At 47.6% G+C, this 14,087-nt stretch overlaps 1 protein-coding gene across 1 annotated transcript in view; it reads left to right on the top strand.

Annotated features, from left to right (window-relative positions):
• OCSTAMP (osteoclast stimulatory transmembrane protein) overlaps window positions 1-14,087 on the top strand; it is a 58,877-nt gene that overhangs the window by 40,355 nt on the left and 4,435 nt on the right. The window lies entirely within an intron of this gene.

Here is a 14,087-nt window from a genome sequence, read left to right as displayed (position 1 = left end):
GTACTCCCCAAAAGTCTGGTGAACGTGTCGGCCAATCAAGTGGGCCTCTTCGACCAATCCATTTATTAGGAAATGTTTCATCAAGATACTCGCGGACTACTCTTGAATAATGTGGAGGGGCCCCATCTTGTTGGAAATAAAGGTCATTTGAATTAGGCTGTTGCTGTAACTGGGGAACAACTTGATTCATTAGAATTTCGAGATACTTATCTCCTGTGACTGTTCCATCCAAAAATATTGGTCCTAAAACACCAAAACTTGAAATACCACCCCAAACATTGACACCAGGCTCATTTAGTGTTGCTCTAATGTTAAATGCATGTTCTCATTATACCAGTAAATACAATTATGTCTGTTAATATGGCCGGATAATTTGAAGGAAGCTTCATCACTCCACATAATGTTATCTAAAATTACTGGATTTTCTTCAATTTCGTTAAGCATAATCTCACTAAATTGCAGCCGCCTGTCTGGATCATCCTCCAATAAACCATGAATTAGACGTGGACGATAAGCTTTCCACCCAATAGATTTCAGGATTCGCATGATAGAAGCTCGTGAAATTCCCAATTCCAAAGAGGCCCTTCTGGTGGACTTTTTTGGACTCTGAACAAATGTTTCAGCAACAAGTTGTTTATTATCTTCTGTACAGACTGTTTTGGGTCGACCAGTTTTTGGAGAATTAAGGATTGAGCCAGTGGCATTGAATTTGGCACGAATGCGGTAAATGGTTTGTCTCTTTGGGGCTTGAGTACCAAATGTTTCAACCCAATTTCCTCTAACGGTTTCAGCATTTTGAGATTTCCAATACTCTGTTAAAATCCATTTTCTTTGATCTGTATTTAAATTATTTGCCATTATGTGTTATCTGAATTATCTGAAAAGAAAACAGATTTGGGGGAGATCTATCTGTGAAAACTAGATCTGTGAAACTGGCTCAGTTGCCCTCAGCAACCAATCAGATTCCACCTTTCATTTTCCAAAGAGTCTGTGAGGAATGAAAAGTGGAATATGATTGGTTGCTAAGGGCAACTGAGCCAGTTTCACTTTACACCATGTTTGATAAATCTCCCCCTTCATAACCTTAGTACACTGTCTGTCCACCTACTTTTGGACAACCCTGTATATATATATATATATATATATATATATATATATACAGTACAGACCAAAAGTTTGGACACACCTTCTCATTTAAAGATTTTTCTGTATTTTCATGACTATGAAAATTGTACATTCACACTGAAGGCATCAAAACTATGAATTACCACATGTGGAATTATATACTTAACAAAAAAGTGTGAAACCACTGAAAATATGTCTTATATTCTAGGTTCTTCAAAGTAGCCACCTTTTGCTTTGATGACTGCTTTGCACACTCTTGGCATTCTCTTGATGTGCTTCAAGAGGTAGTCACCGGAAATGGTCTTCCAACAATCTTGAAGGAGTTCCCAGAGATGCTTAGCACTTGTTGGCCCGTTTGCCTTCACTCTGCGGTCCAGCTCACCCCAAACCATCTCGATTGGGTTCAGGTCTGGTGACTGTGGAGGCCAGGTCATCTGGCGTAGCCCCCCATCACTCTCCTTCTTGGTCAAATAGCCCTTACACAGCCTGGAGGTGTGTTTGGGGTCATTGTCCTGTTGAAAAATAAATGATGTTCCAACTAAATGCAAACCGGATGGAATAGCATACCGCTGTAAGATGCTGTGGTAGCCATGCTGGTTCAGTATGCCTTCAATTTTGAATAAATCCCCAACAGTGTCACCAGCAAAGCACCCCCACACCATCACACCTCCTCCTCCATGCTTCACGGTGGGAACCAGGCATGTAGAGTCCATCCGTTCACCTTTTCTGCGTCGCACAAAGACATGGTGGTTGAAACCAAAGATCTCAAATTTGGACTCATCAGACCAAAGCACAGATTTCCACTGGTCTAATGTCCATTCCTTGTGTTCTTTAGCCCAAACAAGTCTCTTCTGCTTGTTGCCTGTCCTTAGCCGTGGCTTCCTAGCAGCTATTTTACCATGAAGGCCTGCTGCACAAAGTCTCCTCTTAACAGTTGTTGAAGAGATGTGTCTGCTGGTAGAACTCTGTGTGGCATTGACCTAGTCTCTAATCTGAGCTGCTGTTAACCTGCGATTTCTGAGGCTGGTGACTCGGATAATCTTATCCTCAGAAGCAGAGGTGACTCTTGGTCTTCTTTTCCTGGGGCGGTCCTCAAGTGAGACAGTTTCTTTGTAGCGATTTATGGTTTTTGCAACTGCACTTGGGGACACTTTCAAAGTTTTCCCAATTTTTCGCATTGACTGTCCTTCATTTCTTAAAGAAATGATGGCCTCTCGTTTTTCTTTACTTAGCTGCTTTTTTCTTGCCATAATACAAATTCTAACAGTCTATTCGGTAGGACTATCAGCTGTGTATCCACAAGACTTCTGCACAACACAACTGATGGTCCCAACCCCATTTATAAGGCAAGAAATCCCACTTATTAAACCTGACAGGGCACACCTGTGAAGTGAAAACCATTTCCGGTGACTACCTCTTGAAGCTCATCAAGAGAATGCAAAGATTGTGTAAAGCAGTCATCAAAGCAAAAGGTGGCTACTGTGAAGAACCTAGAATATAAGACATATTTTCAGTTGTTTCACACTTTTTTGTTAAGTATATAATTCCACATGTGTTAATTTATAGTTTTGATGCCTTCAGTGTGAATGTACAATTTTCAAAGTCATGAAAATACAGAAAAATCTTTAAATGAGAAGGTGTGTCCAAACTTTTGGTCTGTACTGTATATATATATATATATATATATATATATATATATATATATATATGTATGCAACCCCTGGCAAAAAATTATGGAATCACCGGGCTCGGAGGATGTTCATTCAGTTGTTTAATGTTGTTGAAAAAAAGCAGATCACAGACATGGCACAAAACTAAAGTCATTTCAAATGGCAACTTTAGGGCTTTAAGAAACACTAAAAGAAATCAAGATAAAAAATGTGGTACTCAGTAAGGGTAATTTTTTTCAGACCAAGCAGAGGGAAAAAATTATGGAATCATGAAAAACAAACACACAAAAGAACACTCCAATACATCACTAGTATTTTGTTGCACCACCTCTGGCTTTAATAACAGTTTGCAGTCTCTGAGGCATGGACTTAATGAGTGACAAACAGTACTCTTCATCAATCTGGCTCCAACTTTCTCTGATTGCTGTTGCCAGATCAGCTTTGCAGGTTAGAGCCTGTCATGGACCTTTTTCTTCAACTTCCACCAAAGATTTTCAACTGGATTGAGATCCAGACTATTTGCAAGCCATGACGGTGACTTTATGTGTCTTCTTTCAAGGAATGTTTCCACAGTTTTTGCTCTATGGCAGGATGCATTATCATCTTGAAAAATGATATCATCATCCCCAAACATCCTTTCAATTGATGGGATAAGAAAACTGTCCAAAATATCAATGTAAACTTGGGCATTTATAGAAGATGTAATGACAGCCATCTCCCCAGTGCCTTTACCTGACATGCAGCCCCATATCATCAATGACTGTGGAAATTTGCATGTTCTCTTCATGCAGTCATCTTTATAAATCTCATTGGAACGGCTCCAAACAAAAGTTCCAGCATCATCACCTTGCCCAATGCAGATTCGCGATTCATCACTGAATATGAGTTTCATCCAGTCATCCACAGTCCACGATTGCTTTTTCTTAGCCCATTGTAACCTTGTTTTTTTCTGTTTAGGTGTTAATGATGGCTTATGTTTAGCTTTTCTGTATGTAAATCCCATTTCCCTTAGGCGGTTTCTTACAGTTTGGTCACAGACATTAACTCCAGTTTCCTCCCATTCGTTCCTCATTTGTTTTGTTGTGCATTTCCTGTTTTGGAGACATATTGCTTTAAGTTTCCGGTCTTGACACTTTGACGTCTTCCTTGGTCTACCAGTATGTTTGCCTTTAACAACCTTCCAATGTTGTTTGTATTTGGTCCAGATTTTAGACACAGCTAACTGTGAACAACCAACATCTTTTGCAACATTGCGTGATGATTTACCTTCTTTTAAGAGTTTGATAATCCTCTCCTTTGTTTCAATTAAAATCTCTTGTGTTGGTGCCATGATTCATGTCAGTCCACTTGGTGCAACAGCTCTCCAAGGTGTGATCACTCCTTTTTAGATGCAGACTAATGAGCAGATCTAATTTGATGCAGGTGTTAGTTTTGGAAATGAAAATTTACAGGGTGAATCCATAATTTTTTCCTCAGAATTGAGTGATTACATGATTTTTTCCCTCTGCTTGGTCTGAAAAAAATTACCCTTACTGAGTACCACATTTTTTATCTTGATTTATTTTAGTGTTTCTTAAAGCCCTAAAGTTGCCATTTGAAATGACTTTAGTTTTGTGCCATGTCTGTTATCTGCTTTTTTTCAACAACATTAAACAACTGAATGAACATCCTCCGAGCCCGATGATTCCATAATTTTTGCCAGGGGTTGTATATATATATGTATATAATTGGGATAGTCCATGTCCATAGAAACATGACTATGATGTATATGGATGTTTTGTGGTTTTAATTGCACCGCCACTTGACCGGCCATTTATGATCTGAAGTTTCATTTATGATCTGATTTTGTTTCACAGGGACATCATATATGTTTCTTCTTGGACTTTGTTAGTTTTTTTTTTTTCTGGTCAGATTGTTGAAATATATTGATGATATATATACACCCCTCAGCCCACTAGTATCTATATTATGTATATTTCTATGTGTTCATTTCATATTATCTGATCCCCTATGGAGGATGTCTGGTCAGTTAGAGTAGTGGTTGGGCTACATAGGGGCAGTTGACGAGGAGAGGGGGCGCCATACCGCTTCAACTTAGGGTGTCGACCTCCGCTGTCAGGAAGAGAAATGTGAAGGGCAAAACTAGTCCCTATCTCCCCTCACTTCTGCTCTTTTTTTTAAATTACTGTTTTGATGTGCAAATGTGTGTGCATTTATGTCTTTCAGGCCATGGCCCCCCTATCAGTATTAGGTCAGTATTCGGTCAGTATTTTTTCTCAGGAGTGGAAGCCAAAACCAGGTGAGGAACAATCAGAGAAAAGGTATAATAGAAATGTAGCACCCCGAGGGCTCGGCTGCTACAGGGGTATTGCACCTCAAACCAGAGGTGTGATATTCCACTCCCGGGTAAGGATGGAGTGTGGACTAGGGCTCAGTAAGCTGCATGCACCACACACACCCCATTTCCGAGGGACAGCTCAACGGTGCTCCCACTAGACAGAAGTGCAGGCACGACAGCATCTGTCCCTGGCTGGAGTGGGGCGGGGGGTGGAATACCCAGTGGTGTAGGAGCAGATAGGGGTGGGTCTCTGGGCATAGGCAGGAGCCCATTGGTTGCTAGTCACCTGGGCTCGGGTGTCAGAAGGAGGTATATAAGGTGGGCACCATCTTAGAACAGGGTTCAGTTCAGAGAGGAGGAGAAGAAGACAGGAGTTCAGCCAGAGAGGGCTGACAGGGAGCTGTGGCTCAGTCTGGGCCCAGCTCCAGAGGCAGGCCTGGAGTGGAGGCCAGAAACAGCAGAAAGAGAGAGGAGAAGGAGCGGAAAGGAAAGTAAGAAAGGAACTGGAACAGAGGAGAAAGGAAGCAAGGAACACAGAGAAAGGCCCAGAGACACGAGGAACGAAGGAACCCAATATGCCCAGAGGAGATACAGGGTGAAGGGTTGGCAGAACAGGGTACCGGAACCCAAATTGGTGGAGGCAACAGATTCCTCAGCCAAAGACCGGAGGTTGTTACCACATCTTGGTGCGACCCCTCACTACATCCACCAGAAAGGCATACCGTATAGGGTCAGGGAAACCGGGAGAGGTTTCGCCAACAGAAGGCCCGAGGAAGCTGGACAAAGGTGGGTCACTGGTGGGGACGGCCAGAGAAAGGTAGAGAAGGGAGCCCTGTGCCACGCTCTGGAATTACCTGGGAGTTGACCGAGTCCCTTGCCTGGTGGACGCAGCACGGCTCGGGCAGTCATCGCCTGCAGCATTGACATGAACAACAACTGTGAGTAAAGCATTGAAAACTGCAACCGCACGTCTCTGTGGTTCCTCGCCGCACCAGCACCATTAGCACTGGGACGCTCACACCATCACTGCCATCATCATCCACATTAGCTGCCCTGAGGCAATACTTCTCCCGAGGTGAGTCATCCCATACTCAGCTGCGCAAACAACATCAGCCTCAGCGGTCTGCAGCGCGGCGGCGGTCCCCACTGACCACAATCCACGGGTGGCGTAGTCGGACATTTGCTATGCATTAAGACTGCCACTGGTTTGACCACCCTGGGCACGGACCGGGTCACCGCCACACGGAGACTACAACCCCCAGCATTCTACAACAGGCCGGGTTCCCCTGCACAACACAGGCCCAGGGGGTGCGTCAACTTTGGCGTAGTCGGCAGGATCATTACCAACCCGCCACAAGCGGGTATTGCGTGCCTGGAGAAAACTGCACATGTACCTTAAAAAGAAGTCTCCCGCCATTTCCAGAAGTTTCCCGCCGTCTTCATCCGTTTTTCCTGCCCTGGCAGAGCGGACGCCATTATGTGTGCACCAAAAGACAACAGGAAGCCACCTCCCATCGTGGGCCAGGTCCCAGAATGGCGCCAAAGAAGGAGCCCGCCCCCACCAGCCATGAGTGCAGCAGTGGAGATGTCCATCAACGTGGGGGGGCTGCCCCTGAGGGTGATTGTCAGCAGATGCCCCCAAGACCAACCCCCATGGGGGCGGATAGGAAAGAAAACTGAGGGGCTGGGTGCGGCCTTGATCAGTCTGGACCTGCTGCACCCGGAGATGGAAGGAGCAGAGAACTCCACCAGCACCCTGGCCCGCAGCCTGCTGCAAGCTGAGCCACCCTGCAGCCTGGCAGAGTTGCTGGCCCAGCTGCCTAGAGACCCGGGCAGTGCGCGCGCAGCGCTGGAAGACCTAAACAGAAGAATGGTCCGGGCGCAGCGGGATGTGTTTGCCAGGTGGAAGGAGGAGGTGACCCGGCAGCACGAAGGCAGCCAGCGGAGGACCCCGCCGGGACCGGCAGCTGCAGACGACGCCGCGGAGGAGGCCATGGAGACCGAGGCAGGTAATGGGGACGCCACCACCCCAAGCCCTGGGAACACCAGCCTGCCCTCACCCTCCGTTGCGGGACCCAAAGCCCCGGGGACCGTATCTGACACCACGCCTCCACCGCCGCCAGCTAGGCCTCAGGCAGCGAGAACCGTCATCACGCCCCGCCCCGCGCTGTGCCCTCTGAACCCGGGCGCCGTAACGCGGGAGATGTCACAGGCCAGGACGCAAGGCCCAGCACACCCGGGCGCCGCTGCCTCACCAGCGCCCCCTACCTTGGTGGTGCCACCCCCGGGCGCGACCAACAAGCGACCACCGGCCTGGTCGCAAGGCCGAGTGCCCCCGGGCGCTGCCACACGTCCGAAGCCCGCGGTGCCGCCCCTGGGTGCGGACCTGTACGCCCAACATACCAGCCCGGACGGGCTGGCCTTTGAGTGGCCACCAGAGTTTGACAACCCCCGTCTCCGGGGAGAACAACCCCTGAGCGAGCCTCTGATCCCGGCCCCGGAGCCCGCCAACATCGCTCCACCCCCGCTGGAGGATGCCCAGTTTGCATGGGACCCCACCGGCGAGAGTCTCATGGGGTTCACCCAGGAGACCCGGGCAGAAGCAGCCCAGCGCCTGGATTGCTGCCGTCAGCAGCTGGCCACCTATGAAAGAGAGCAGCGGCAGAGGCGCATCAGGGAGGAGCGACTCCAGGCCAGGAGCGCGGAACAGAAGAGGAGGGCCCGACAAGACACCCACGCCATCCGCGGTCCCAGAGCCACCGGGACCGTAGTCAAGTTCCAGCTAGAGCATGGCTGGGGCTTCATAAGAGACCCGGAGGCTGACACTGACGTCTTCGTCACTAGAAGGGACGTTGAAAGCCACCTGCCAGAGGGACATCATGGCCGTGACCTGTACCCCGGTGACGTGGTCACCTACACCCAGCACAAGGGCGCAAAGGGACTGTACGCCCTCCACGTTCACCGGCTCACGGAGGAGGAACTGCAGTACCGCCCAGACACGGAGTACACTGAGGGTCCGGACGGATCAGAAGATTACCCGGAAGAGCAAGGAGCATCAGGAGGACACCTTTACCAGTAAACGGTAAAGTGGAACTGTACATAGTTACCCATCAGGGTACAAGAACTGTTATGAGAACTTGCTGAAACTGTTGCTGATTGAAGTGTGGTCCCCGTTGGGACTAGTGTGGAATAGTTAAAGGACTGTTACCCGTGTGCAAGTTAACCCCCTCAATCCCTAACCAGGCTGAGGACTGTGAACAGCCATTCCCCTATCCCCACTGGCCGAGGACTGAGAGCGGCCACCCCTGTAAATAGTTGCGCTTCCTAAAGCGCCCCCTACTGGTTTTATACAAAAACCGCAACGTCTACCTCAAGGCAGATTAAATGGACTGTTGCACCTTTTCCTGGTCGCAAGTTGCACAGCGGCCAGAGCTCAAGAATGTTCTACTTGAAAAAGTTTTATATTGAAAAGTTTAAATGCTGCTAGAATAATAATGCAAATGTTTCATGTGATGTTTTATATGATAAAAGAGTTCCGGTAGTTTTGACCATAGCTAGTGACAGAAGAATGTTAAAGAAAAGAAAAAGAGTACCAGTAACGTTAAAAAGAAAAAGAGGACCTCCCATAAAGGGGTGGGTTTATAGTTATTGTCTTATATACGAATGCATTCTAAAAATTTGTATGTTTAAATTGTTTTGCTCTTTTCCAGCCCGAGGACATGCTGTGATTTACCAGGGGGGAATGTAGCACCCCGAGGGCTCGGCTGCTACAGGGATATTGCACCTCAAACCAGAGGTGTGATATTCCACTCCCGGGTAAGGATGGAGTGTGGACTAGGGCTCAGTAAGCTGCATGCACCACACACACCCCATTTCCGAGGGACAGCTCAACGGTGCTCCCACTAGATAGAAGTGCAGGCACGACAGCATCTGTCCCTGGCTGGAGTGGGGCGGGGGGTGGAATACCCAGTGGTGTAGGAGCAGATAGGGGTGGGTCTCTGGGCATAGGCAGGAGCCCATTGGTTGCTAGTCACCTGGGCTCGGGTGTCAGAAGGAGGTATATAAGGTGGGCACCATCTTAGAACAGGGTTCAGTTCAGAGAGGAGGAGAAGAAGACAGGAGTTCAGCCAGAGAGGGCTGACAGGGAGCTGTGGCTCAGTCTGGGCCCAGCTCCAGAGGCAGGCCTGGAGTGGAGGCCAGAAACAGCAGAAAGAGAGAGGAGAAGGAGCGGAAAGGAAAGTATGAAAGGAACTGGAACAGAGGAGAAAGGAAGCAAGGAACACAGAGAAAGGCCCAGAGACACGAGGAACGAAGGAACCCAATATGCCCAGAGGAGATACAGGGTGAAGGGTTGGCAGAACAGGGTACCGGAACCCAAATTGGTGGAGGCAACAGATTCCTCAGCCAAAGACCGGAGGTTGTTACCACATCTTGGTGCGACCCCTCACTACATCCACCAGAAAGGCATACCGTATAGAGTCAGGGAAAACGGGAGAGGTTTCGCCAACAGAAGGCCCAAGGAAGCTGGACAAAGGTGGGTCACTGGTGGGGACGGCCAGAGAAAGGTAGAGAAGGGAGCCCTGTGCCACGCTCTGGAATTACCTGGGAGTTGACCGAGTCCCTTGCCTGGTGGACGCAGCACGGCTCGGGCAGTCATCGCCTGCAGCATTGACATGAACAACAACTGTGAGTAAAGCATTGAAAACTGCAACCGCACGTCTCTGTGGTTCCTCGCCGCACCAGCACCATTAGCACTGGGACGCTCACACCATCACTCCCATCATCATCCACATTAGCTGCCCTGAGGCAATACTTCTCCCGTGGGGAGTCATCCCATACTCAGCTGCGCAAACAACATCAGCCTCAGCAGTCTGCAGCGCGGCGGCGGTCCCCACTGACCGCAATCCACGGGTGGCGTAGTCGGACATTTGCTATGCATTAAGACTGCCACTGGTTTGACCACCCTGGACACGGACCGGGTCACCGCCACACGGAGACTACAACCCCCAGCATTCTACAACAGGCCCGGTTCCAGGTTCCCCTGCACAACACAGGCCCGGGGGGCGAGTCAGAAACAAGTCACCAATTCTGCATTTATCACCCACTCCTGGTTTTGGCTCCGACTCCTGACAAAAAATACTGACCGAATACTGACCAAATACTGATAGTGGGGCCGTGGCCTTAGTGATGAGCCAACGTGCTCAGATAACTTGTTATCCCTGCATGCTCGGGTGATATCCGAGTATCTTGTAGTGCTCGGATAATATTCGAGTCCGTGCGACTGCATATTTTGCTGTTAGACAGATGCAACACATGCGGGAATTGCCTGTTTGTTAAGTGTTGTGTTTGTCTAACAGATAAAAACAAAACATGCAGCCGCAGGGACGCGAATATATTATCCAAGCACTACAAGATACTCGGATAACACCCGAGCGTGCAGGGATAAAAAGTTATCTGAGCACGATCGCTTATCACTAATGTCTTTATGTATTGAGTTTTTTAAATAAAGAGAGAATTTTTTTAGGGTTTTTTTTTCTTATGGTTTTCATGTATGAAGGCCCCATAGGTTGATTGCTTTGGTTGTTGATTGAGGGGGCTATGTGGGGGCTTGTACTGTATATAGGGTATGTCAGCATACTTAATTCTGCTCAATATTAAGTGATACAAATAATATAAAAAATAATTATAATTAATACGTTAAAATTGAGCGGAATTAATTTCAGCCTATTGTTCGGCTTCCACAACAGTCACGGTCTTTCATGTGGCCCCTTCTGAGCCTCCTGTATATTCCGGGAGATTTGGCATATATGTTTATGGCATATACTATGGACATACTAATAATATCAAAGATGGTTATACCTCTTTAATAATCTTATCATGTTAGTATAAGCTGGTGGGATAAGCAGAACTGAGAGTGATTTATGAGGAACATTTCACAAGAAGTTCCCTCCACTGTGGTACATAAAGATGGAGAGATCTTTCAGGAACATATGTGTGGACTGGTGGAGAAATCTCTATGTCTGTAGGTTAAGACAAAGCTTCCTCTTTTCAAATAGAATTTAAGCTTTCCTGGTACTTTTTGGCTTTTTTATCTTCCACTGGCCATTAATCAAAAAGTAATGCATTTGGGTTCTGGGGCATAGCTTGTGCACCTAGGTCTCAATACAAAATCTGTAAAGAGCTCAAATCTAGTGTGCAAATTTCTTCTCGTTTGACAAAGTTGGGCCTTTCTGGAGGGATCAAGGCCTGGGTGTGATTGCTACTGGGTCACCCAGGGGGAATATAGGGGACTCGGTACCCGGGCCTTTTACCTTGTTTAGGAGGTCACGGCAGTCGGCTCCCGGGCCCGTACTCTGGGTCTCTCTTTAAAAAAGTGTTTTAGTATACAGTTTGTCTTGTGACGCCACCTGTGGTTTCCGGTAATGGTTACCGGCGCTGCTGCAGACCCCCAGGGGGTGATGGGATGGCAGCTGGGATGTTTCTGCTCCCCACAGGCGGAGCGGGCCCACGGGGCAGTGTAGGTGCAGATGGTGGTGATGCTGGGGCTTGTAGTGCAGGAGAGATGGCACAGAAGGAGTAATTGACAGAGACAGGGGATTCACTTCAGTACCTTTACTGGTTCGGATGTCAGGTACGGTCCAGGGTACTCGGTAGGAAGGGTGCACTTCAGGACTTCTCCCCAGTGAGCAGGTATAAGGCCTCCTGGTCCGTGTCTACCTCTCTCTAAGCTCCTGGCCAGCCTGCAACTGGGCCTAGCTTCTGTGTCGTGCTGTTCCTTCACCTGTCGCTTGGTAGTAGGACCTTTTTCTGGCAACCACTATCCCTGGACGCCGGGGCCTTCGTGGTTCCTAGCCCTGTCAAGGGTTTAGCTTCAGGTCGACCAGGGACTTGTAGTCCTCCTGGTATGCCGGTGATCCCTACTGGGTATAAAGGACCCTGTAGGCGCGGACCCGGTGTACGGTTCGTGTCTTGGGGTGAGCCTATGATGCTCCTCTGCCCCCTCAACTTCTCTCTCCTCTCCTCCTTGCCTCCGGCCACACTCGGGGCCCTCAATTCAGCAGCAGACGTGCTGCGTCTTCACTGCTCTCAGTGGCAGCACACTCTCTGAACTACTAACTCTCAGACTGAACTGCCTGGCTCCACCCTCCATATATATCCCTAACAGGGCTCCCTCTGGTGGTATGAGGTGGAAGGGTGGAGGTGTCTGCATGTAATGAGGTCCTCTTGTGGAGAAGTCCATCCATGCACCCTTTTGGGTCCTGTGGTACCTGTGAACAGCAGGTTGCCACACTACCTCTCTACCACTTATTACTTTACTCCTATCAGAGACCAAAGTCCAAGAGAGTGGCCAAGGCTGCATGCTGCTTGGGGTCCTGATTCTTATTAAATGGGTTTCATTTATGAGCATTGATTAATCTTCTGTCCCACTCACCAGAGACCCAATAAATATATGGTGTGGGCCTCAATGGTTTCATAAAAAACATATTTTTACTCTCTCCTCAATCAAACAGTACAGGCACCGACCACTGACCTCAGCACTGATGATCTGGCAAATAATTTCAAAGAAAAAAATTGACTGTATCCGACAGGAAATTTTTTCCCAGTCCCCTAATATTATGCATTCTCCTCCTCCGGCATTGTAACTTGCTCAATTTCTGACTTTGAACCAGTCACGCAAGAAGAAGTAATCAGGCTCCTTGGATCTTCATGCCCTACTACCTGCACCAGTGACCATATTCGTTCAGATCTCCCCCAGTCCCTTTTCCCTGCTTTCACCAATCACCTAACTAAAATATTTAATCTCTCCCACTCATCTGATATTTTTCCGTCCTCATTTAAACACGCCAGCATATATCCATTACTTAAAAAACCATCCCTTTTCCAGAACTGTGCTGCTAACTACAGACCTGTCTCCAATATTCCCTTCATCTCTAAACTCACAGAACGCTTGGTTCACTTCCGTCTAATCCTCTATCTCTCAGAAAACTCTATTATTGACCCTTTACAATCTGGTTTCCACTCTTTACACTCTACTGAAACTGCTGCCACTAAAGTCTCTAATAATCTACTAACAGCTAAATCTAATGGTCACTACTCCCTGCTGATTCTCCTGGATCTCTCTGCAGCATTCGACACTGTGGATCACCAGCTCCTCCTCGCTATGCTCTGCTCCATCAGGCTCAAGGATACTGTTGTCTCCTGGTTCTCCTCCTACCTTTCTGACCGCTCCTTCACTGTGTCTTTTGCTGGCTCCTCTTCCCCTCCTCATCCCCTTACTATCGGGGTTCCTCAGGGCTCAGTCCTAGGCCCCCTCCTCTTCTCTCTATACACTGCCCCTATTGGACAAACAATCAGTAGATTTGGTTTTCAGTATCATCTCTATGCTGATATCACACAATTATATACCTCGTCTCCTGACATCAAACCTGCATTACTACAAAATACCAGTGATTGTCTTTCCGCTGTCTCTATCATTATGTCCTCCCTCTATCTAAAACTGAATCTGTCAAAAACTGAACTCCTTGTGTTTCCTCCCTCCACTATGCCTCATATTGCCATTTCCGTGTTATACTTTATTCTGATCATGCTATGGCACCCACAGATGTCCACTGAATGTATATTATTGGGTACAAGATTTAATATGGGCAATGTTGGACAGAGTTTAGGTGGCACTGGACATTGGACTTTATGGACACTTTATGGCATCTCGCCCTGTACAAAAAGGGAAATAACTCCCTAAAAACAATGATCTCATGATTGGTACAGAGTTATACAAGCTGCAACCTCAATGGACCAGAATTACTCCAACTAAGAAGACGAAGAAAGGTAGTATAGACGATATTCATTTATTTATTTTTAAAAAAGCTCAAAATGGCATAGAAAACAACAGAAGTACTGTTCACCTTTCTGGTTGTTCTCTGCTACTCTTTTAAGACTTCACAGGGCTGTCAATT

Source organism: Phyllobates terribilis, unplaced genomic scaffold, assembly GCF_046119375.1.
Source record: "Phyllobates terribilis strain yellow unplaced genomic scaffold, ASM4611937v1 Scaffold_5__5_contigs__length_657084704, whole genome shotgun sequence".
In the NCBI taxonomy this organism is placed as follows: domain Eukaryota; kingdom Metazoa; phylum Chordata; class Amphibia; order Anura; family Dendrobatidae; genus Phyllobates; species Phyllobates terribilis.
This window is presented reverse-complemented; position numbering and strand designations above follow the sequence as displayed.